Genomic DNA, 25,807 nt, shown 5'->3' on the forward strand with positions numbered 1-25,807 from the left:
TTTTTTAAATATTAGGATTTTACTATTTGTTGTAATTTTCATAATAAAAAAAAAATCATATTTATTATGATATATATTTACTCTGAAAGGAACTAGTATCATGTCCAGTGACTTTTGCCATGTCCCAGAAAGCTAAAGTATGCATATAGGAATAGTATAGTATATGAATTTACACAATATTGGTGCAGCCCAGCTCTGCAGAGTATTGTAAGGCAACCTTGGCCTTAGTAGAACTTAAATGCGGCAGCAGTTACTGTACATTCAGAATAAAAGAAAATAAATCCAGACTTTACTTATAATAAATAAGCCAGGAAATGTATACATTTACTGACTAAAATGAGTGTAGACAATTAAGTAAGTATATGTATAATATATCAATCCAAATAAGTGTGTTTTAATTGTAGAAATGGCCCTTTCAAATAAATAAATAAAAAACAATAAAATATTGTAAATAATAGAACATTAAACTAAAACACTGAAGGAAAAAGCAAAAAAGCTTTATACTGAAATGTTGGTGGAATTACTCCATAACACAAATTACAGAGTAGTAGTATAGCCATGTAAAATCTATTACATTGTTTTTATATTTATATTTATGTTAAAAAATGATTACAAGCCATAAAAACCAATCTGAACTGCTTGCATTTTTGCACCAGGAGTAAAATCAAAGTTATCCAAAAGCAGTGTGTAAGACTGGTGGAGGAGAACATGATGCCAAGATGCCTGAAAACTGTGATTAAAAACACGGGTTATTCCACCAAATATTGATTTCTGATCTCTTAAAACTTTATGAATATGAACTTGTTTTCTTTGCGTTATTTGAAGTTTGAAAGCTCTGCGTCTTTTTTGTTATTTCAGCCATTTCCCATTTTCTGCACATAAATACTCTAAATGACAATATTTTTATTTGGAATTTGGGAGAAATGTTGTCTGTAGTTTATAGAATAAAACATCAATGTTCATTTTACTCAAACATAAACCTATAAATAGCAAAATCAGAGAAACTTCTAGACTTTCCAGAGCTGTATATAGTCATAATATTATAGTTTATAGTAGTTTATAGTAGTATAGTTGCATATTTTGCATAGACACTTTTATCTTATGTTTAATTCATCTAATTATTTTTGAATAAAGCAGAAAAATTTGTTCTTTTAATTCAATTTTAATTCAATTCTAATTTTTATGCATGGTCACCTTTTCCTATTTTCTTCTTTTTCTATTTTGCATAATAATTCAGTCTGCCGCCTTTATGATAATTAGCGCGGGGAGCCACCGGCAGCGAACATATTTGCATAAATTATCATAATCTAATTCAACCGTTCCCGCCTGTTTGGTGATGGATTTGTCTGTCCACCAATGAGAGCGCCGACTAACAGGTGGGCGTCGCCCCTGGGCATCAAACTGTACTGCTATTGGCTGCTGTTTCTCCTTTTGGGACACGCCCACTAGCGGTTACCATGCTTATATTGCGTTTCTTTGGTGACGACGGAGCGACGAGGAGAGTGCAGCCAATCAGAAAAGGTGGAGATTAGGGGGGCGGGGCTTAGCGGCCACTGTCAACTGCTGGCTACTATCAGATCACATTGAACTCGGCACGGCAGCGAAACGCCAGTGGGGTTTACCGGGTTTTACCGGCGAGGAAAATGAGCTGTACCGGTTTTATTGGACACAAAACGAGGTAAAATGTCTATTACGATATTTTCAGTGACTTATAAGCGTTTATAAGCGCGCTGGCTGTGTTTTTACAGGAGAAACGGCGGTGTGTCTGTGGTGTGGTGCTGCTCTCAGTGCTGCTGCTGCTGCTGTGAGAGAGTGAGCTCTGGCTCTAGTAGCTTCTGAGCAGCATCTTTGTGTTGTCTTGTGTCAGCATGATGAGGTAGACTGGGTAAAAACCTGTGAAAAACATTAATTTAAACGTTTTAAAAATGTCAGATTTTGCAACAAAGCCACCTTATGAATGTCCTGGACCCTGGCAAGTTGCTACAGCATGTTTGAATGTAATGGTTTAGATAAATAAGCACACAAATGAAGACAGAGTCTCTAATTAATTATGGGTTTATATGGGATCATCTTTTAGACGTTAAACATTGAACAAATTGCAGCAATTACATCAGTTACAGTGACCACCAAGGTGCAGGAGCTACTGGGGAGCATCTTTGTGTTGTCTTGGGTCAGCATGGTGAGGTAGACTGGGTAAAAACCTGGGAAAAAACATTTATATAAACGTTTTAAATGTCCGATTTTGCAACAAAGCCACCTTATGAATGTCCTGAACCCTGGCAAGTTGATGTGTAGCATGTTTGTGTGTAATGGTTTGGATAAATAAGCACACAAATGAAGACAGAATCTCTAATTAATTATGGGTTTATATGGGGTCATCTTTTAGACGTTTAACATTGAATAAATTGCAGCAATTACATAAATTACAGTGACCACCAAGGTGCAGGAGCTACTAGGGAGCATCTTTGTGTTGTCTTGTGTCAGCATGGTGAGGTAGACTGGGTAAAACCTTGGAAAAACATCATTTAAACGTTTTAAAATATCAACATTTGCAACAAATCCAGCTGATGAATGTCCTCAACATTGGCAAGTTGCTACAGCATGATTATAATGATCTAGATAAGTCACTATATGGTCTCATTTATGTTCTAAACTGTAGCTATTTAAACCTGTTCTCATTGTCTTGTGTCAGCATGCTGGGGTAGACTGGGGAAAAACCTGGGGAAAAACATTCTTTTGAACGTTTTAAATGTCAAAATCTGCAACAAAGCCAGTTCATCAATGCCCTGAACCCTACAATCCTAGTTGTTACCTCATGTTTGAATGTAATGGTTTAGATAAAAAAGCACACTAATGAAGACAGAGTCTCTAATTAATTATGTCTTCATTTATCTTCTAAACATTTAACTTAGCTAACATCTGTACAACATTTTAATAATTGCATAATTGCACCAATTACAGTGAATAACAAGGTGCAGGAGCTTCTGGGGAGCATCTTTGTTTTGTCTTGTGTCAGCATGGTGAGGTAGATGGGGCAAGATGATGCTGCAGCTCTTTGGAGGTGGTCTGTGGATTGTCCTTGACTGTTCTCACCATTCTTCTTCTCTGCCTTTCTGATATTTTTCTTGGCCTGCCACTTCTGGGCTTGACAAGAACTGTCCCTGTGGTCTTCCATTTCGTTACTATGTTCCTCACAGTGGAAACTGACAGGTTAAATCTCTGAGACAACTTTTTGTATCCTTCCCCTGAACAACTATGTTGAACAATCTTTGTTTTTAGATCTTTTGAGAGTTGTTTTGATGAGCACATGATGCCGCTCTTCAGAGGAGATTCAAATAGGAGAACAACTTGCAATTGGCCACCTTAAATACCTTTTCTGATGATTGGATACACCTGGCTATTAAGTTCAAAGCTCAATGAGGTTACCAAACCAATTTTGTGCTTCAGTAAGTCAGTAAAAAGTAGTTAGGAGTATTCAAATCAATAAAATGATAAGGGTGCCCATATTTTTGCACCGGTCAAATTTTGGTTTGATGCATATTGCACATTTTCTGTTAGTACAATAAACCTCATTTCAATCCTGAAATATTACTGTGTCCATCAGTTATTAGATATATCAAACTGAAATGGCTGAAATATTTAGAACTAAAAATGATTAAGATTAATAGGGGTGCCCAAACTTTTTCATATGACTGTATCTAATTAAACCTGCTCTTAAATGTATTTTAAACAGATACTAGCCTATATCTACAACAGTGGACAAATTACAGCATTTATAATTACACAATTTCAGTGACCACCAAGTTTCAAGAGTTATTGGGGAAGGCTGTGTAAAGTGCTAAATTGTAATGCTGGAAATGCTATATATTTTAACCAATACAGATTGGGAATGTCCTAAATGCTGGCGGGTTGCAATAGCATGGTTTGTTGTAATGGTAATGATAATGGTAGATAAGCACCTTAATGAAGAAGACAGAGTCTCTAATTACGCTTTCATTCATCTTCTTAACTGTATTTTAACCTACTTTTCTTGTCAAAGAGCTTCTCTAAGTTCTTAAAAGCAGGTAATATATATCTACAGCTGTGGATAAATTAGAGCTTTTACAGCGTTCAGAGTGAGTGACCACCAAGGTGCAAGAGCTCCAATTTGGTGGCCTACATTTTGCATGCCTGCTAAAGGGCAGCTTGTTTGGTTTGCAAATGGTTTGAATGGCGATATAGTGTACTATACTGTGACTAATCTAACATTCGATGCTTAGAATGGTACTTGTGGTTGCTCACAGCAGTTTCTCTGGCTCATATGTTGTTGTTTTTTTTTCTGTGTTTTTACTACAAGGAGCACCACTTTAGTAAAGTGTGTTGACACCAACTTATGTACTGTTTTCTTAGAAATCAAGGGCGTTACTAAGGTTCTACAGCAACCAGGTTCAACCAGGTAGATCCAGTGTTTCTTCTCAAATAAAGGTTATTGATAGATCTGGTTTCTCAGAAACCACAGGTGGTGCCATTTAAGAAATGGGGAAATGGTTTTATACAAGCTACATTTGCTATATATTAATAACTATTAATTATTAAATAGACTCATTCCTTTGGTTGGATTCATTTGCATAAAGTTCACTTTGGCTCAACTTTTCATCGCATCGCATCACATACCCCGGACTAAACAGCAAAAGTCTACATACTTTTATAAAATTATTCAGCTTATTTAAAACGTGCCGATATTTCCCGTCAAGCTTAAACCTGTCTCGCGGGGGGGAAAAAAACAGTAGGTGAGCTCTGCGGTACAGTAAAAAGAGCCGCGCGACAGTGCTCTTACTGTCCCAAAGATTCACAGCCCTAGTAAATACTGTAAGTAAATGGTACACGTGACTGTTTCATAGGCAGTTGTACTAATCTCTTAACTCTGTACTGTATTTAAAAACATGTTCTGTCTCTGTTTGCACTTCAAGCATAGTCTTAATATGACTGGTTGTGGTTATGCATAGTTAAATTACAAGAGATTTAGGAGAAAAAACACAAACCATAGACTTAATATGACTGGTTGTGGTTTGCACTTATTGTTTGCACTATATAAGAACTAGAAAAGTGTTATTTTTATTTTTTATTCTTATTTCTATTTCTTATAGAATCAATGTGTGAGAGAAACCAGTGTGTTAAGTTTGCGTTATAAGAGTTTGTCAAATAAAACTGACGTTTTCTTTAAAATGTTATTTTTAAATCTCATTTCGTTCTCGTGAACCCAGTATTGTATCTCGTCTCGTCTCGTGATATTAGTGTCTCGTCACACCCCTAATAGATAATGATATTTGCATTTTAGAATCAGTTCATTTGGGGTGCCGAGTGGTCCAGCGGTCTAAAGCGCTGCCACTATGAGCAGGAGGTCGCAGGTTCGAACCCCCGCTCGTGCAGCTTTGCCATCAAGCTGCCGGCGCTCAGAGGGAGCACTATTGGCCCTGCTCACTCCGGGTGGGTAGATGGCGCTCTCTCCCCACATCACTCCTAGGGTGATGTCTGCAGCACAGGGCTTCTGTGAGCTGATGTATCAGAACCGAGTCGTTGTGCTTTAATAATTTCTGGGACAATATATAACGTACACAAAAAAATCTTATTTTAAAAAGGCCAATGTACAGTTTAGATTTTTTTTTTTTTTTAGGGAGGGTGCTCTGGCTGGGTTCATCCTTTAACCTCTGTATCTAGAATCGCCGCTGCCAAAAATGAACATCTCTGACAACAACCGTAAAATAAAGGGCCCCCGAATGTGTAATAAATCTAAACCTGAGTCTAACAGAAGCTTGGTATGACGGTCGGTTGAGCACCGCGGCCTCTGCAACTCAATCCATTACAGCTCAGCAGTGCATGCAGAAGTGTGTTGTTTCAGGTTCTGTGCTGTAAGCTGTTCTGTCGGGGGAAGTGTGGGTGTGTGTGTGTGGGTGTGTGTGTGTGTGTGTTAGGGTTTAGGGTAGGAGGGTGTTGATAAGCGTTCATTATCACCCGCTGCTAATCAACCTAAGGCTAGCCACCTTCCTCACTCATCACAATAGAGCTTTTAGAGCTTGGGGTGGGTGTGGTGCGGTGGGATCAGTAAGGGGGCAGGGTGGGGGTTTGGTAGGTAGTGCTGTAGTTAGGCCAGTCACGATAAGAATTTTTTGTGGACGATGTATTGTCCCAGAATGTATTGCGATAGACGATATTTTTTGAATTTTTAAGACTATTAAATACCACTTTTTTTTTTTAGTTAATCATTTATTATAATTAGTTTGGGAATTTTATACCTATTTCTTCACCTAATTTAGTCTGTATGAAGTCAGTTATTGAAGCATGACTGCCTAAAATACTGTTTACTGTTATATATGTGAACAAACATACAAACAAATACAATAGACGATTCATCACGTTATCAAAAATGTTTAAGGTCATGTTAATTTATTGTACGATAAATCAATATTGCAATTTTTGTGACAGGCCTAGCTGTAGTCCAGTCTTGAGTCCATTCTCAAAGAATTTGTCTTGTCTCGTCTCGCCTTGGTTGTAGGGCTGCAACTATTGCAATTTTAGTAGTCGACTAATCTGACGATTATTTTTTTTGATTGGGCGATTAGTCGTCATCCGATCCAATGCAAGTTTTACTGCACATTGACTTTTAAACATTTAGAGCCCTACACTAATAGTGCAGTACATTTTAAAAGTTTGATGCAGATGTATTAACCTAAAAATGACAAATTATATCATAGAAAAACATTCACACAGGCTGGATGTTATTTTCAGAAGATTTGAATAGGATACGTATGTCTTCAATTGAGATGTACATATTAAAAGAATATATTTATACTAGTGCATCTCAGAAAATTTAGAAAATCATTGAAAAGTTACTTTATTTCAATTGTTCAATTCAAAATGTAAAACTCGTATACTATATAGATGTATTACACACAGAGTGATCTATTTTAAGTGTTTATTTATTTTATTGTTGATGATTATGGCTTACAATCAATGAAAATCCAAAAATCAGTGTCTCAAAAAGTTAGAATATTATTTAAGACCAATTGGTACTTTTATAGCAGTGTGGGCAGTGTACCAAGTCCTGCTGGAAAATGAAATCCACATCTCCATAAAAGTTGTCAGTAGCAGAGGGAAACATAAAGTGCTGTAAGATTTTGTGGGAAAACAAAACTGCACTGACTTTAGACTTGATATTAAAACACAGTGGATCAACACCAGCAGATGACATGTCTCTTTATCCAAACCATCACTGATTGGTGGAAACTTCACACTAGACCTCAAGCAGTTTGGACTGTGTGTCTCTCCACTCTTCCTCTAGACTCTGCTCCCTTGATTTACAAATGAAATGTAAAATTTACTGATGATCAGTGATGGTTTGGAGAGACATGTCTGTCATCTGCTGGTGTTGATCCACTGTGTTTTATTATCAAGTCCAAAGTCAGTGCAGTTTTGTTTTCCTACAAAATCTTACAGCACTTCATGCTTCCCTCATGCTATTTATATTAATATCGTATTAAATTGCATGGAGCAAAATTATGAAATTTATCATGGTATAAATGTTGGCTATTTGGAATATTGTCCAGCCCTAGATTTCTTCGGAAATTAAGGCTATTTTTAATGATTTAGCATTTATCCATTATTCTGCAGCAACAGCCTCTACTTTCCTGGGAAGGTTTACATAGTTTTTGCAGTCCACCTCTTCCCAAAACCCCAAAGGTATTGGATGGAGCACCATCTCTCCATACAATGTAGTTCCACTGCTCCACAGCTTAGTGTAGGAGAGGTCAGCAATCTGGTGCCCTCAAAGTAGCTTAAAAAATCTTTAGAAGGTTTTTCTGGATCCCTTTCTCTGGACGTATGTGTCCAGAACAGTGCATGATAAAATGATTTATGACACTATCCTATTGTTGGCCGTATTGGCCCACCCTGAGCTCAGTCCACTCAGAGGGAAGCGATTTGGCTCGGCTTCACTCCCTCTCAGACCTTACACACAGCTGTCAGCTCCCTGTGCCGGCGGTCTTATTAAATGGGGGAACAGTGGTGGCTTTGACCCCGAAGTGGGCCGCCTGAGTCCGGGCCAAGCCCATGCCATTATCGGGTCCCTGTTAGCCCGTCTTGTCTCGCTCACACACACAAAGACATAGAAGGGACTGTTGGAGCTGTTTTCTTGGTTTAAGATGGTCGGTCTACTTGAAGACATCGACTAGACGAACTCTTGAGCTGAAGGCTTTTCCACACAGAGAGGGAAAGAAACTAAGAAACAAAGACAGAAACACAAGAATGAAGATTTAAGAAGAGGAAAAAGAAAGAGAAGCTGGAGATCAGGTTAGTCGGAAAGAAGTAGTGGAGAAAAAAAGTACCAGTTAAAGAAGGAGAAATAAAACTGAAAGAACACACTAAGACCAAGTAGATGGGTAAGACTAAGTATAGAGGTGTAAAAAATGAAGGTGGAAAGGGAACAGAAAGAAATTGCAGAAATGTGATTAAGGGCGTTTTCACACCTGGAGTTGGTTTCTATTGTCCTTTTTGAGCATTTTCTCCCTCTGTTTGGTTTGGTTTCACACAGGCATAAACCTAAACACACCAAAATATGCACCAATAAACCACACAAGCATGTCGTCTCCTCTGATTGGTCAGCGCTGTCTGGCCCATAAGCTAGAAAGCTGCGAACAGTGTACACTGCACACTCTGCGCTCAGTTTAGCATGGAGCAGAGACAGCATTTGTCCACAGCTGTGGTATTTAGTGTTATCTGGCTAATGTATCAGATTAAACTGTGCATTATCAGCAGTTAATAAAAGGAGTATGTTTGATATCTGGGTCGAATCGAGACCAGAAACGCACGAAGAGCAAAAATGAACCAGAGTGAAAATATGACAAATACAGAAAATAGATTGCAGTAGGGAAAAGATCAAGATTGAAAGGGAAAGACAGAGCGATGGTAGAAAAGTTAAGTGAAAAAGGGAACTGCAAAAGGATTAAAAAGACGAAAGTGGACAAGATTAAGGTGACAGTTGAAGGTGAGAATAACTGGGAGAGAAACTGAGAGGGAAGGAAATTGAAAGGTAAAAGGAAGAAGAAAGAGTTAAGAAAAAGGGATAAAAGATTGGGAAGAGGGAAAAGAAAGAGGCAAAGGAAGGTAGGAAAATGGTAGAGAAGAGAAAGAAAAGTTAGAAGGAGGGCTGGGGCAGGGGTGAAAAGTGTAAGGACAAATAATACAGCAAGAAAATAATTAAAAGGAACAGGAAGTAGAAGAAATAAAACCAACAAAGGATGCAAGATTGGGAAGAAGGAAGTTGAGGGGTGACAAGCATAAATGTAGAAGGAAATCAAAAGAAGCTGAGAAATGTGACTGAAAGAAAAGAACAGATATAAGAGAAGGTAGAGAGGAGGATAAGAAAGATAGAGATAGAAAGAAGGTCAAAATGAGAGTGAAAGTGAAAGGTGAGACTGGGAGAAGATTTAGAAGGAGAGAAGTAGACAAAAATGATGCCGACAGGTGAAGGTAAGAATGATTAAGGAGAGAAATGGAGGAAAAATAAACAGAACAAAAAAAAAAGACTAGTAAAAAAAAATGTGAAACGAGAAGACAAAATGAAGATGAGTGTTGTGAGGACAAATGATTGTGAAGAAGGGAATGTGAGAGGAGAGTGAAGTTAAAAAGGAAAGATACAGGGATAACAAATAGAAATGGATGAAGTAGTTGATGGTAGAGAAGGAAAGAAAAAGAAAATGTAAGAAAAGGTAAGTGAAAGATAAGACTAGAAGAAAAGTAGAAGGCGACAGGTGTAGAGTGAATGTTTGGGAGAGAAATAGGAGGAAAATATGTAGAAGATGAAGAAATGTAATGGGGAGAAATTAACTAGAAAAGGGAGCAAAGAGGGAGGGGGGAAAGGAGCAAGAAAGAGGCGTAGAAAAGGTAAAAAAAAAATGGCGAGGGTGAAAGGAGGAAGCAAGACTGGGGAAAAAAGAGGTGGATAATCTAAAGGCAGTAGGCCAAAGTAAGAATTGGGTGGGTGAGAAAGAAAGGGGGGGAATAACAGAGGGTGTGGCATGGAGAAGAAGGATAAAAATAAGGAGAGCATGATAAAGAAAGTAAGAAAGAAAGGGAGTGAGAGATGGAGGGAGAGAGAACAGGCATCTGGACCAGTTTTGCATTTAAATTTGAATCGACTGTGCAGCCGACCCCGTTGATTGAGTCTGAGCTGAGGAAACCTGCTGTGTCGGAATCCCTGCCCATGTAGCGTGCAGTCAGCCTCCGCAGAAAACTGGGTTAGTAGAAATTTAAGATTTGGGACACAGCCCTTTCCTTTTTGGCTCTGGAGAACATGCAGCAGGAGCTTCCGGACGTCTCTGAGGGGTAACCGCCCTTTTGAGCTTCACTGGAAATGTCCAATTTAAGGGGCTGACCACTGGGAGGGTGTAGTAGCTTGGCAGATGCCACCGTGCCAAACAGGGCAGTGCCATGAGCGAGAGCTGGGCAAGCAGAACATGCAGCAGATGGAGGATCTCTGGATGTAGGCTTGGTTAGAGGCGAACGGTTGGTCGTAGATGGGAATGTGGGCTAGCACAGTGCTGCAGGCCAAGCCTTGTTGGTGGGTCACCAATCTAAAAGTAGGACTGCAGAAAACACGGTAAGTCTAGGAGAATCTAGACACCCCATCTGGTTGGTGATCTCAGCTACTTAGGCTATGTTCCGACTGCGGGCAATTTGGATTAATTGTTCTTTTAAGATGAATTTCTGCAAGGTAGTTTTGGAAGGGTTTTGCCCGTCCAGGCATCACGAAACATGTCTGCATGGGTTGCTGTGGTATCAAGGTCAGCATCCAAACTACTAAACTTTGGCGGCGTTCTTCTTGTACCCCCTTACTTCTATCGCTCTGGATTTGACGTGGTCATTGTTTGTCACAATCTTAATGGCAACGTTCTGGTTCGAGAACCTAATCTTGAACCGTTTGCAGTGTTTTCACCAAGAAATGTAAGTTCCAGAACCAGGAACTTTCGTTCGCAGTGGGACCCAAAGTTCTTTTGATGGAAAAGCGCTATATAAGTGACGGACAAGAGACACGCTAGAATCTCACCTTATTTGAGCGTCTAGATTAACTTGTCTGTACAAATCCAATTGGATTCTTATTTCAAACTACTTTCAAATTTGGTTCTGATGTGTTTAAAGCAGCAGTCTGTAAGATTTTTTTCCGGGTATGTCTGGTAGGTTTGCTGACTTGCAATTTATTTACATTACACGTTTTCAAAAGAGTGCTCTCGAAATCGCTAAATACCATCAAATACCAAAATCTTACGGACTGTTGCTTTAATGACTTGTATACTTGTATGTGCATGAACTGTACATGAATTTCAGGTTCCCCAGACCTGGATTTTTAACTCGCTCATTTATGTTTAGCAGTCTAAATCTTCACAAAAAGGCGGTGTTACTGCAGCTCAGATAGCATTTGGTGCTTTGCATCAGTGTCTTGCTTTTTTACTGCGTATCTTCCTTTAAATACAACCAACATTCAACCCTAAACCTAAAGAGAAAGAAACTAAAATGCTGCAATCCGACTACCCCTGATTGTCCTAAAAAATCTCTTTCGGCCGGAATTGGGTAAGGTCAACAAGACTGTCAGTTGTTAAGCTTCTTCGTTCAGTCGAAGACAATCAACCAGGGTGTTGGCCTTGTTTCCGAAAGTATTATTCCAGACTTTCATCCCCTGGGCGGTCCCTCTGTTTCTTGTTGCAATATCCTGAAAGTGAAATAAACAGCCACACCTTTCAGCACTTCTTACAGCTTTTATTAAGTATAAAAATGAGCTAAATGTAGAGTAATACAGTGCCTCCCGATTCGCTCCAGCTCCCTCGGCTCCTTCAATAACAGGAGCTGCTAATGCGGAGAGTGCCTGCAGTAGAGAAGTCACATGGAGATGGTGAAAGGAAATAACAATGTGGTTTCAGTTGGGATGCAGAGGAAATATCCTCTCAGACTCGGGCAGCTCCAGTAAGTTGGCTATCTGGGTCACTGAGGAAGCACATGATGGCCTAAACTCTGACAGACTGACGGAGTGAGATGAGGACATGGTTATCAGACAGAGCTTGGTGTACGCCCTGTCCAACTGGTCTGAGGGCTGAGTTTCTCAAAAACGGCAATAGTCTTGGTGGATTGTGGACTTTAAACAAATTTGTTTGACAAAAAAGACAGAAACCCCGCTCATGCAGCTTTGTCATCAAGCTGCCGGCACTCAGAGGGAGCTAAATTTGCCCTGCTCCCTCCGGGTGGGTAGATGGCGCTCTCTCTCCACACACATTACTAATGGGTGATGTCACAGCACAGGGCGTCTGTGAGCTGATGTATCAGAACCTCCAAGTGAGCTGGGATGCTACTCTGCAAATATACCAAAAAAAAGACTGTGAACAAAATCTGTGAACAAACGTCTCTTACAGGTTCCTCACACTGACTACATGAGAGCTCAAGAAGAAGAGATCCGTGAGGGTTTCATTCCATTATCCCCCTAAATCAGGGATGTCCAAACTACGGCCCCCGGGCCATTTGCGGCCCGTTTCCTTTTTTGGAGCGGCCCACGAGGTATTTTAGAAATAGAATGAAAGTTGGCCCGCTGTTAAGCAGGTTTTTATAATGTGAGATTTAAAGTTTGAACGCTAGGTGTCAGAAACGGGCCAAAGAGTCGGAGAGGGTGCGCATTTCTAGCGCAGAAAAACGGAGCAAAAGAGTCTAAAAGCGGAGAGGGTGCACATTTGTAGCGCAGAAAAACGGGCCAAAGAGTCTAAAAGCGGAGAGGGTGCGCATTTCTAGCGCAGTAAAACGGGCCAAAGAGTCTAAAAGCGGAGAGGGTGGGCATTTCTAGCGCAGAAAAAACGGGCCAAAGAATCTAAAAGTTGGCGCAATTAAGGAGTTTTATATTAAGAGACATCATGAAATTAAACATCAATTTGAAAAATCTTAGGTTACACAACGCTGTCAAAGATAAAGATAGTAAGTCAAGTAAAATGGTGTGTAAATGAAATAATCAGGAAAATGTATTATTTAAAGTGGTATATTTCATTATTTGTTTTATTGCAGAGTCTGTGGCCCGTGACTTCAAATATATTTATCCTTCTGGCCCCCAACAAAAAAAGTTTGGACACCCCTGCCCTAAATCTACATGTACAGAAACGTGTCAGAAAGCACAGGATGAGCAGGACAGATAGAAATGGCACAAAATTCCTGAACATATTCAGCCATCAGTCTGCCGATAAATAAATTTACTGTAAGAATTAAATGTGTGTGCAGTGTTTACTTAGTCTGTGAGCAAACCAAACATTGTATTTGATCAATTTTTTGATCAGTTTAAAAATAATCTTGGGCAGCTTCCCCAAAGTTACACAGTGCAGTAGCAGCGTCCGACAGCGCTCCGGCTGCTGTTTTAAGGCAAAAACGCTACATAATGCTGCTCTAAAGCCATGCTAAATGATGCGTAGCTTGTACAATTATGCTCCAATCGCTAGCTTGACCAGTCTGGTATTGGAGGTAAATCCTGGCACGTGCTGCTGGACTGTGCTGGACTCGGGTGTGGGGTCCACCAGACAAAAACAACATTGACCCGGAGAACAAAAGCAGGAGAGAAACTGTTCAGCTAGTTTTGTTTCTGTTGGGTCCTGAACAGAGGGTGCACATTTTTGTGTGTGTGTGTGTGTGTGTGTGTGTGTGTGTGTGTGTGTGTAACTGTGAACACTGACAATGGCCTGAGTGGAAATCTCACAAACACACTCCCGAGTACAAGGAAGTATTGATAAGATTGGAGCTGTGTTTAATGGTGTGTGTGAAACCCTTTTGTCCAAGCATAGCCCTTATACTCACTCACATATACACACACTTATACACAAACACACACACACACACACACTTCACTGTGCTCTGTGTGTGGCTAAAGCTAAAGCTCTGGTTCTATTATACAATAGGCCAAACTGTGTAAACAGACCTCTCTTTCTTTTTTTTTTCGGGGAAGAGAACTGGTGCTACTGCTACTTACTACATGTGGATATTGTCACAGTTAGGGCAGTATATAGCAAAAAAAAAAAAAAACTGGCAATATGGTATATATAACAATACAGGCGTTACGATTAGGGACTCAAAATATATGCCAGAAAGTATTTTAAGTTATATTCCAGGGAGCAGAAGGTATCTTAGTCAGCAGGGGCAAACCAACACCCCACCCAACCTCCCTTCCCAGCTCCCTGAGGAAGTTAGCCAACAGAGAGATTCGACAAACGGCAAGTTTAAGTTCATTTTTTATTTTTTTTTATTTTTGCTTTACTCATAAACATATAAAAACACAAGTGAATGTTTTAAGCATCACTTATCATGTTAGCTATGAGTTCACTTCCTCTTTACACACTGGATGCTTTCCCGCTGAAAGCTACGAGCTGTACTATACTTAGCCGTCATTACATGTAATGAGAGGAGCACTGCTGAAGTAAATCCATGACTAATATAACCCATGTAAGGTAAATGTCTATGTGCTGTGTTTGTTAGTCTGATGGAATATTAATTAAAAAGGTTAAATGTTCAATAAATATTTGTACATTTTAGGCAGCACAGTGAACAGTGTGTTTTTTCACGTTGATGGTATGCAATGTTTTGAATCATTGATTCAAATTTGCACTTGATTCGTAAACCGATTCTACACTCAACTCAAGTTCCTTAAAGCATCTAAAAAACGCACAGATCACATGATAATGTACAAAATATCAGCAGATTTTACAATTTAAATGTTTCCAACCTTTTAAATGCCTTATTTTCCATTTTGTTCTGCTTTTAACTGATCATGCATATCAAAACAATGAACAGTGACTCTTCTCTCGAACTTCAAATTTCAAATGGGCGCACACGTGGGGGCGGGGCTGTTGACATCACTGTCTTTTTTTTTTTTCTTTTTTTTTGTCAGGAAAGGTTCTCCTCTCAAACAGCTAATAGTTCACAAAAGTAACTATAAATGAAATTCCATAATTTTGTAGTTAATTAAAATGAGGAATGAACATAATCACACTATTAATCTTTTATGTTTTTTTTTTTTTTTTTGCTTTTTATTAATAATGAAAAAAATATTTTAATACCATGTTCGATCTTCTTCTGTTATTCCATTCTGTCGTGGTGTTGTTTCAGTTGGTATTGAGATATTTAGGCAGGTATCGTATTAAAAACTGTAATTTTGGTATCGGGACAAAACTAATAATTTAATATTATAAGGTATTATGGACGCATATACTGAAAAATAACTATTTTGGAGATACAAGGTATTTGCCTGTCAGGGACTACATGCAGTTCCTTCCTGTCTCTGCAGGCATTTGAACTGATGACCTTTCCGAAACCGGCTTCTCTAGTCATTAGTTCAAGGTTGCCCCAAATGTCAGTAAGTTAGTCTAAATGTCAGTCAGCACATTTCCAGTGGAAGTGAAACCACTGTTTGAACTATTTAGGGTGTACATATGATTGATTTAAAATTTGGGCGAAACTGAGTATAGTTTACTCCTCAGCTTCCCATTCAGATTTTCCATTCCACCTTAAATGTGCATCAGTTTGGTTTCTGCACAGATTTCAGTTTGTAACCACAATTGCTGCCCTATTTAACATGACATGGAACATTCTAGTAAGAATTCACCTTTAGATTCCAAGAAATTTAGATAGAAACCTTGAAAGAAGCCATTTGCATCTCTGATGAACAATCAGTAAACACCTCAAGAACTCAACATTTTGAATTTCTGTGTTGAATTTTTCTGGGTATTGTTTTAAAATGTTCAATTCCAATACGGTATACCAATATTTTTTTTGTTGCATGTGACTATAATACGTTGTGTTTGAGTCATGGTAAACAGACTGTAGAGCGTGCTCTGTCAGCTGCTGCTGCTGCTGTTGGGGATTTTGCAGAGATCAGGCTGAGAGGAAATGCAAAGCCTCTCACAGGAAATGATCAGGGCTCATGCTCTCTGCTGGTCTAGGTAGAGCTGCGGAAGGACGAGGCTTAACCTGGTTCCTAATACCGTTCTACCAACAGAGACGTTTTAACACTTCTGAACTTCTGACACAATATAAATTTTCTTGTAAATGTTCTCATTTTTATCCCCTTTTCTCCCCAATTGACATGGCCAATTACCCAACCCACTCATTAGGACTCTCCCTATCACTAGTGATGTCCAAACACCAGGAGGGTGAAGACTAGCACACACCTCCTCCGACACATGAAAAGTCAGCTACCATCTCTTTCGAGCTGCTGCTGATGCAGCATTGCTGAGTAGCATCACAGCGCGCTTGAAGGAAAGCGCAGCGACTCGGTTCTGACACAACAGCTCACAGACGCCAGTTGTTATTGTGCTGAGCGACATCACCTTTTTGGAGTGATGTGGGGAAAGGACGCCATCTACTGTACCCACCCAGAGAGAGCAAGGCCAATTGTGCTCTCTCAGGGCTCCGGCAGCTGATGGCGAGCTACATGACCATTCATTTTCAGTAAACTTAAATGATGTATGATGTATTGATGGATATTTCTGGTTGAGGGACTATTCTCAGTCCAGCAGTGACACAGTGAGGGGTTTAAAAACTACAGCAACACTGCTGTATCTGATTCACTCACTCTTACCAGCACAATACATACTTCTAATACCTCATACACCACCACCACCACCATGCTAATCAGTGCTAATCACTGCATTGCTGAGAACAAATGACCCGCCACCCAGCTAATAATAATAGTAATGGCTGTTCTGTGGTGTTTTTCTAGTTTTTCTTCTGTGGGAAACAGATACAGGACTACATCATGTAGAACTACTCCAGTGCTCCTCTATTATCAGTGGAGCTGATCAGATGGACAGTGAGTTTAGAAACTAGAATGAAAACTGCAGAGTCAGGTGTGTCCACATTGTTTTGGCTGGAGTTGTAGGAGTGTTGCCTCGGGCAGAATCCTTATCTGAATATGGAAATATGCTAACGGTAGCAGATGTAAATGTTTGCGCATGAAGCCTAAAGCCTGGAGTTCTGCGTTCCACTCTGCTTCCTGTGTCCTCCAGCTCTGTCTGACCCAAAACTCTCTGGGCCTGACAGATGGGACCGCTAAAAACCCGAGCAGACTCACTAGTCTGTTCTTGGCTTCTCCATCACGTCCCCCTTCATTCCCTCAAGATTGAATCGGCTCATCTGTTCTGTATTGCATGTGAGTAGATGAGTCGGGTTCGAGAGTAAGATTGTAATTATTTTACATTAGATACAGTAGATTACATATTATTATATTTCCTTTTTATTAGGGTTGCCAGAAAAATATTAATATAACAAGCAAGTAGTGCTGGGCAGTAAACTGGAGCGCCGTGTAGAACAACAAATACATCCAAAGAAGGAGATACAGCTCGCTGACTAACGCTAGCTAGTTAGCATAACAAGCTAATACATGTACTAGTGTGATGGAAGCTCAGCTTTGTGGAGTCAAATGTGTGTCTCACTCTGTCCTGTTTGGAGAAAAATGAAAACAGCACTTTATCGGAGGAGCTCCTGCTGCTGTTCCTCACTGTTTAAGTGTTTTGATCCGAGTAAGATAAAAAAAAAAACACGAGCAAATAGCATTTAATAATGGAATTGCACATTTAATCCATAGCTCGGACAAAAGTTACACTCTTTCCCCATACAAGCCCAGAATCATTTATCCATCAATATACAGCAATTTACAGCAACAGGAGCTCCTTAAATAAAGTGCTGTTCTTTTTTTTTCTCCATGCAGGAGACATTACCAGACATTACTCTGATATATTAGCTTGTTTATGTTAACTGGCTAGTGTTAGCTAGTGAGATGTATCTGCTTCTTTGGCGGTGATGTTCTAAACAGTGCTCTGCAGCGCCTCTAGTGGCTGATTTTATTCTCTAGAATTAGTGTCTACAAACATTTGGACATGTAATGTATGGTGGAGCACTTAATCACCTGCTCAGCTTTCCAGTGAAACAGCTGGCAGAGAGAGAGATAAATGGGTGAGGGAGGTGAAACAGATGGTGTGTGTGTGTGTGTGTGTGTGTAAAAGAATGGAGAGTTGTCATGTTTGTTATTTCTCTTTTCTTTCTTAGGCGTCTTCATTTCTCACAGCAGCAATCTGTTTTGTGTGTGAGATGCTGCCAGATCACTTTAAAGGAGAAATCCAGTGTAAAATAGACTTTGGGTTTAGTGAAATATGATAGTGAGTATTAACTTTTGTGAAATAGCCCACCTCCGTTCAACCCCAGCATCCCGAAATACAGAGCTTTGAACTGATGCTCCCAACAGACTCACAGTGCTAGTGATAGGGGCATAACGCTGCCCATGCAAAAAAATCACTCTTTACACCATTAATCCAGCTCAAAGTAGCTCCACACTTCATTGGTAGAATTCTGAGGACCCTGATAGCTTTGAAAGTGTTTTTAAAGTAGATTATTAAAAACACTTTATACACAGTTACATGAGGTAGTTTTTCGGACGCCGCCATCTTGAATTGTAGTCATTATAAATCAACTGATGAGCGAGAGAGAGAGAGAGAGAGATGCGAGATGAGAGAGAGATGAGAGAAACAGATGCAAGTTGTGAGAGAGAGAGATTAGAGAGTGAGATGAGCGAGAGACAGATGCAAGATGTGAGAGAGAGAGAGATGAGAGAGTGAGATGAGAGAGAGACAGATGCAAGATGTGAGAGAGAGAGATGAGAGAGTGAGATGCAAGATGAGAGAGACAGATGCGAGATGAGAGAGAGATGCGAGAGACAGATGAGAGAGACGAGAGAGAGAGAGATGATAGAGACAGATGAGAGAAAGAGAGAGAGAAAGAAACAGAAAAAGAAAGAAACAGAGAGAAAGAGAAAGACAGTGACAGATTGCAAAATTAATTCTGTGGAAATGCAAGAATTTCAGCTGTTAAAAATGTTATATACTATAACATTTGTGAAATTCCACAAGTTAATTTCTGTGTTCTGTCTGTCCAGTTGCTCTGTCGTTCTCATCAAAACGTTTAAATATAAGTGTAGTTTCAGTCAGACAGATTTAAGTATGTTGTATGATGAACAGAATGTTAGCTATCATGCTAGCTAAGTCCTCTGATTAGCTGTGCTAGACATTTTTTTTAAATGCTCAGACTCATGGTTGTCTGTAAGCAAGCTGAACTCTATATTTAATCATTTTTGAGTTTAAAAATAATAATCCATAATTTTATAGTATTTTAGCCACAAACACAAGACTGTCAGTTTTATGCAAATGCAAGCCCCCGGTAATACCCTATACCTCCGTAGTGTTTTGATACGGTATGACTGTATGTAAACAGTGGAAAACACCCAACTCTAATGTCTGTCACCCTCTCTCTCTGTCTGTCTGTATGTATCTATATCTGTCTGTCTGTCTGTATTTTCATCTCTGTTTCTGTCTCACACTGTGTCTATTTCTTTCTGTCTCTTTTTGTGTCTGTTTCTCTCTCTCTCTCTCTCTGTCTCTTTCTCTTTCATTATCTATTTTTTTCTGTCTCTCACTGTTCTTTCTTTCGCTGTTTCTGTCTCTGTCCTTCTCTTTCTGTCTCCCAGTCTCTCTATCTCTTTTTGTCTTATTTTTCTGACCATTTGTCTCTCATTTTCTCTCTGTATATCTCTGTCCATCTGTCTGCCTCTCTGTTTCTGTTATTCTCTCCCTCTGTCTCTTTCTGTCTGTCTCTCTGTCCTTCTCTTTCCATCTCTGTCTCTGTCTTTCTATTTCTGCCGCTGTTTTTGTCTTTCTCTCTCTGTCTGTTTCTTTCTTTTTCTGTTCCTTTCTGTCTATCTTTTCTGTCTCCCTCTCTCTCTATCACTTTCTCTGTTATTCTCTTTTTGTCTCCCTGTCTCTCTCTCTGTATCTCTTTCTGCCTTTTTTCTGTCCATTTGTCCACCTCAATTTCTCTCTGTATCTCTGTCCATCTGTCTGTCTTTCTCTGTTTCTGTCTGTCACTCTCTGTCTGTCTGTGTCTCTCATTCTCCCTCTGTCTGTTTGTCTCTCTCTCTGTTACTGTCTCTGTCTTTCTTTCTTTTTCTGTATTCTGTCTCTCTTTTCTGTCTGTCTCTCTTCTGTCCATCATCTCTCTCTCTCTCTCTCTCTCTCTCTCTCTCTCTCTCTCTCTCTCTCTCTCTCTCTCTCTCTGTGTGTTGATTCGTTCGGGGGGGGGGGGGTTAATCCGGGGGAAGTGCTGTGTAATGGTGTTTTTATTGTGTGCAGTTTGTCGGCTGTCTGCTGTGAAGCGCGAGAGTCTCTCGCAATTAATTCTGCTGTAAAGGAGCGAGAGTTCTGAGACTTTCACTGCGGTAATGAAAGGAGATGAAGATGTACAAGAGTGTTAGTCTAACTCTTCAGTCGCCAGCTCTGTTCTCACAGTGTGTGTGTTTGTGTGTGTGTGTGTTTGTGTGTGTCTGTGTCTTAGAGAGGGTATAAGACGTGGACATGGACATGATGCTGCCCTCAGGTCTTCCCCAAAAATTCCTTTTTACTACTTTAGAGCTGAAGTGGTTTTGTTACAAAACAATGACAAGAAAAGCCTGAGGAAAATGTCTGTCCTTCTTGTTAACTTCTGTTTTTCTGTTGCCAGAAGAGAACATCTTTATCTTCAGCATTACAGCAAAACAAAGAGCACTGTATGAGCAATAATTGAGCAATGGCTGAGAAAAAGCTATTTAAAAAGTCTTTAGACTGGAGTTCATGTGAAATAAACCTAATATATTTTAAAATTGGTTGTATAAGACAGCTATAAGATAGCTATTTTTATTGATGTGCCATTGATGGACGAAGGTAAATTAGAGGTAGGCAATATGGCCCTTAAATAGTATCATGATATTTCACAGTATTTTGGCAAAAACAATAGTCTTTGCGATATGACAAAACCTCAGTTAAAAATATTTTAAGAATATACTACTGCAACAAAAATATATACTTTAGTTTTATTTAGTATTACCTTACTAGGACCCTCTAAACACTAGTGTAACAAAAAGAAAATGTGACTAAAATAAAGTTATTGAATTAAATTTAAAAATGTACCGCAAAACTAAAGTGCGTCATATTTAGTGCATGTATATTAACTGTAAATACAGTAAATAGCACAAAAAATATATATATACTAAAAAGTCTTCTATTAAGAATACTGATATCACGATACAGAGTTTTGAGTTTATTGTCTCATATTCTTTTGCAATATTTTTGCAAATGATAGAACATGGCACCACCTTAGTTAAAAACAAACAAAAAAAAAGTTAAAATAATAAGTTTGGCTGCAGTAAGTGAAGATATATGTTTAGAGAAAACTGTTGCAAAAAAAAAAAAAAAAAAAAAAGACCTCTTCAACTGTTAAACATGGGGGCGGATGAGTTATGCGTTTGACTATGTGTTTCACTGGTAGAGGTAAAAATGAATTGAAAGCCAGATTTATTTTACCAGTCATGGGGATTTGCCTGTTGTGTTAGCATCAAACTAGTTCTGGGTGAACAAAGTGCAGAAAAGCCTATTAGAGCTGTAACAGGGGACCGACTCCACACTAATGCCTATAGGTTTAGAACAGGATGGCATAGAGCTGGGCCATATGGCTCAAAAAAAAAAAAAATCTTAGATTTTTTTTCCTCTACTAAAATCTCGCTAAATTACATCACCTAATTTGCATAATAGATGTTTTTGAAGCTGTAAAGGATTAACATTGTGAGAGAGAAAAAAAAGTGAGTAAAAAACACTCTAAATATGTTAGAAATGATACAAATAAACTTCAACAAATGAACAACTTCTGTTGCTTTTTAAATAGGCAGTCACGCGGGAGGGAGGGAAAGAGGGGCGGGGCTGCGCGCGGGAGACAGGGGCGGGGCTGTGCGCAGGAGCGAGGGGCGGGGCTAAGCTCAGGGGAGCGTCGGTGGTGATTATTAAAACTCAGAGAAAATCGATTTTCACAAAAACAGATCGTCCTTAACTGTAAATTCGAATTAATCGATAAAATCGATTAATCGCTCAGCTCTAGAATAGCATAAAAGCTTGTAAATTGTCACAATACATTTGTCCATGTTATGCATCCTTCAGTTTGTGAACCGGTAAACCTATAGGAATTTCCTCTTAACTAATCCCATCAGATACAAGAACACAGTGATGCAGATAAAGGCTGGTTGCAGACCTTTATTAAAAGATCAATTAGCAAATCACTGCTGAATATATTTAATGAGCTCTGACTAAGCCTTATTTAGGTGTGGAAATCAGGGCCTGAGCCCAGAGCTCGCTGTGGTTTTCCCAGAATCCCAGCGTGGGAGATGGACCTGCCAGCGCTCGGTCTGCTGCAGACAGCGGGAGCAGCTGTGGAGGCTGTTTGACAGCGATCAGAGGAGGAATCATCCGGCAGAGCTTCCGAAGAGCCGGCCAGATCCCACCGGGACTCCTGTTCTTCACCGTGCTGCAGAGCTCAGACTGAATACATTCAGATCGGATTTGCTGAACAGCGTTTACACGACACGCCTCTAGAGCTGGAAAGATCAATCATCTACAGTATGTTGGCGCTAAGGGTGTAAGAACGTATTAATATATTTGAGTATTAAGGTATTTAAGATATTTTGTATTGCAGTGCTGTATCGATTCTCAAAAACACAGTATAGATTTATAGTTATTGGTTTAGATGTAAAGATGGTGTCAAGCAGTGGTTCACTTGTTGTGTTGTGTTTAAACCCTGCCCACTAAAGTGTTGTTACTAGTCGTCTATCGTTGGATCACACTTTTCTGATTGGGTAAAAAGCAATCTTTTTTTTTTTTTTTTTTTATCGTATTTTTGGCACTATAAAGCATACCGGATTATAGGGCGCACTATCAATAAACGTTTTCTGGTATGTTGTAATACTTGGCATTATAAGGCGCATTATGCATTATTAGACACTAGTAAGGAACAGGGGTGTTGCCATATTTTTCTTCTACTTCAGCAGGTCTCGCCACTGTGTGGTGGTAGGGGTGGGAGGGTCATAACTGAGTTAAGTTAAGCTAAGCTAAGTAAACAAAACTGCAATTCCTTAAATAAAAACATAGAAGTCAAATGAGAGCTGGATGTTAATCTACACAGATTTCTCTCCTGAAAACTGTTTATTTGGGTGAGTAGAGCGCTTCCGTTTATTTACAGTAAGCTTAGAATTCCAGATTTCCAGTAAGGCTAGCTGCAGCAGCATTAGCAGTTGCAGCTAACTGCTAGCGCTACACTGAGGAACCCTGAGTGTTCTGGTGAGCCAGGTCACTATATATATGCTGGTAGTTCCACGTAGCTTGTTTTAACACAAAACACGGCGAAAGAGCTAGGGCTTTGCATGCCTAGCGTAGCTAAAGCTGCTCCAGCAGTGCTAGCCAGGGTTAGCAGCAGGCTACAGGCAGAAAATACTCACCTCTGAACGGCAAAGGAGTTAGCGATTAGCGCAGTTAGCAGCTAATGTTAGCACTGCTCCAGTCTCAGTGCTGGAGAACTAAACTGACACTCCTGTATAAAGCTGTCCTTCAGCGGAGAGGCTTTACTGCTCCTTAATACTTGACTGGTATAAGTCACACCAGATTATAAGGCACACTGACGATATTTGGAAAAATAAAATGTGACAAATTGTTCAACAGTTGTTCAATATAGATTATTCTAAATATATTTAGGTACATCCCAAGGAAGTCTGATTTTTACATAAAAATGTTTGTTTGATGCACTTATTACACAAGCTATTTGTGACAGATTGCAGTACACTGCAGGAAGTGTAGGGGGCGCTTAGAGGGCTTATTCTGTAAAAGTCAACCAATAATGTTCCATACGGTCACCTGATTTTCAAAAAAATCCAATAGTTACAGAATGGCAGTCCAGCAGCTCTTATATCTGTTATCTATGGTGCACTGTATGTTCTATTTGGCCCATTTCTCCATGACCCTGCTTTGTGTAGAACTCCGAGTCGACTGCTGTGGCTTATTTTTGGACTCGGACGCTCTGCCAAGCTCCTGCCTTCTTCGGCTGCTGGTGCGCAGTTAATTAAAGGGGTGTTGGTGGGGAGGGGGGTGTCGGGTGTGTTGTGGAAATGCAGGAGAGAAGATGATAGTAGAGCTTGTGTTCATATCATATTAAAACAAGAACAAGACCAACAAAAAAAATACACTGCAATAAAAATGTACTGATACTTTTTACTGTGGTAAAAATATTGTAAAACACTGAATCTTATCAGAGAAATACAGGAACAACTGTAACAGAATACTTGTAGAGAACAATTATGTCCCGAAACCAAAGAAAGTGTAGATATCCTCAAAGATGTAGGGTGAGACCCCAGTGAAAGCCAGTGTGTATCTCCTGAGTAGGGGACAAAAAGTAGGGGACCACCTCAGGGTCAAGCAGAGGGACAACATCCTAGTGATGAGCCATACCAGTGACTAGTCACACCAGTGCAAGCAAGGTTTATTTTCACTGACAAGAAGGGTACCACCTGAACGACAACCGTGGTAACACCCCCAGCGAAAAAGTAGTTTGGTGGTACACCAGTGACAAGTAGGGTATTACTCCAATGTCAAGTATGGTGATGGCCCCAGAAAAAAATAGAGTACCATCCCAGTGACTAGTCACATCAGTGACAAGTGGGGTATCATTCCAAAGATAAGCAAGGTACCACCTCGTTGTCATGCATGGTGACATCCCAGCATCATTCCAGTGACAAGCAGGGTACCACCCGAGCAAAAAAGTGGAGTACCAGTCCAGTAAAAGGAAGGTGACACTCCAGTGACTAGCGACACCTGTGATGTAATTGGGGGTTGGGTATCATTTTAAAGTCAGGCAGGCAAGGTACCACCCCCAGCAAAAAGTAGGTTACCATTCCGGTGTAAAGCAGGTTACAACACCAGTAAAGTTCTGGTGATATCTGAGTTTCCCGCAGCACTTTATAGGTAGGACGGCTGCCTCGGCAACAAATGGCCCTTGCCCTGACTACATCCGCGCCCATCCATAGACGGCAAAAGAAGTAGTGACATATGTTGGTTAAATATGTTACTGCGCCATCAACCACAACCCCAGCCCTAGCCCCCCCAAAGTGAGGTTATTGCTTTAAATTTGAGTTTAAGAAGTTTACAGTGTATATAGTCTGTCAGTAAAGCACTGCTTAAATAATCCAATTTATCTGGCCAATTGTTTCACCCATTCAGCTGCTCTCAGCTGTACACCTCCCATCACTAGTGTAGCCAGCATGCTCGGAGGAAAGCACAGCGACGCAGTTCTGACATCACCCTTTGGAGTGATGTTGGGAGAGAGCGCCATCTACCCAACCAGAGAGGGCAAGGCCAATTGTACTCTCTCGGGGCTCCCGTAGTTGACTATGGCAAGCTGCATGACCGGGATTCGGACCAGCGATCTCCTTATTATAGTGGCAGCGCCTTAGACCTTGGGCCACTCTGAGCCATATATTGTTTTAAGGATAAAACAACATGAAAATGTTGCAGAAGTTAGCTTTTTTACATATTTTATGTGTAATTAAGTGTCTTCCTGTCCAGTGTGAGATCGTGCTGAGTTCTGGCCCAAAGCCCTGGCGCGTGCCAGAGTGGCAGCACTGTCCAGAGAAAACCCCTGTGGTCAGCACTGGATGGGCAACAGAAACTGCCAGCAGTGATAAAGCCTCAGCAAAATAACAGGATTCACACTCTGACACCTGGAAAATCCTGCAAACAACTGACCGCAGGATACGAGCTGCAATCAACTGAGTTCGTTGTGTTGAACAGTAGTATATACAATTTTTTGTTTTCATTTATATATAGATTTTCTTCCAATTTAGCTACACCAACTGTCTCACCTATTCAGC

At 40.0% G+C, this 25,807-nt stretch overlaps 1 protein-coding gene across 2 annotated transcripts in view; it reads left to right on the forward strand.

The window, feature by feature from the left end:
• The first annotated feature begins 1,525 nt into the window (after window positions 1-1,525).
• The window catches only part of fcho1 (FCH and mu domain containing endocytic adaptor 1), an 86,354-nt gene continuing 62,072 nt past the window's right edge, over window positions 1,526-25,807 (forward strand). The window contains exon 1 of one of the 2 annotated variants that reach the window (XM_022670202.2): window positions 1,526-1,678. The gene's annotated coding sequence lies outside the window, so the exon portion shown is untranslated. Of the gene's footprint in view, window positions 1,679-10,026; window positions 10,634-25,807 lie in introns of those variants that run through there. The other variant, XM_022670203.2, reaches the window with a different exon arrangement.

The sequence above is a fragment of the Astyanax mexicanus genome, chromosome 12, assembly GCF_023375975.1.
Source record: "Astyanax mexicanus isolate ESR-SI-001 chromosome 12, AstMex3_surface, whole genome shotgun sequence".
NCBI classification, from domain to species: Eukaryota; Metazoa; Chordata; class Actinopteri; order Characiformes; family Acestrorhamphidae; genus Astyanax; species Astyanax mexicanus.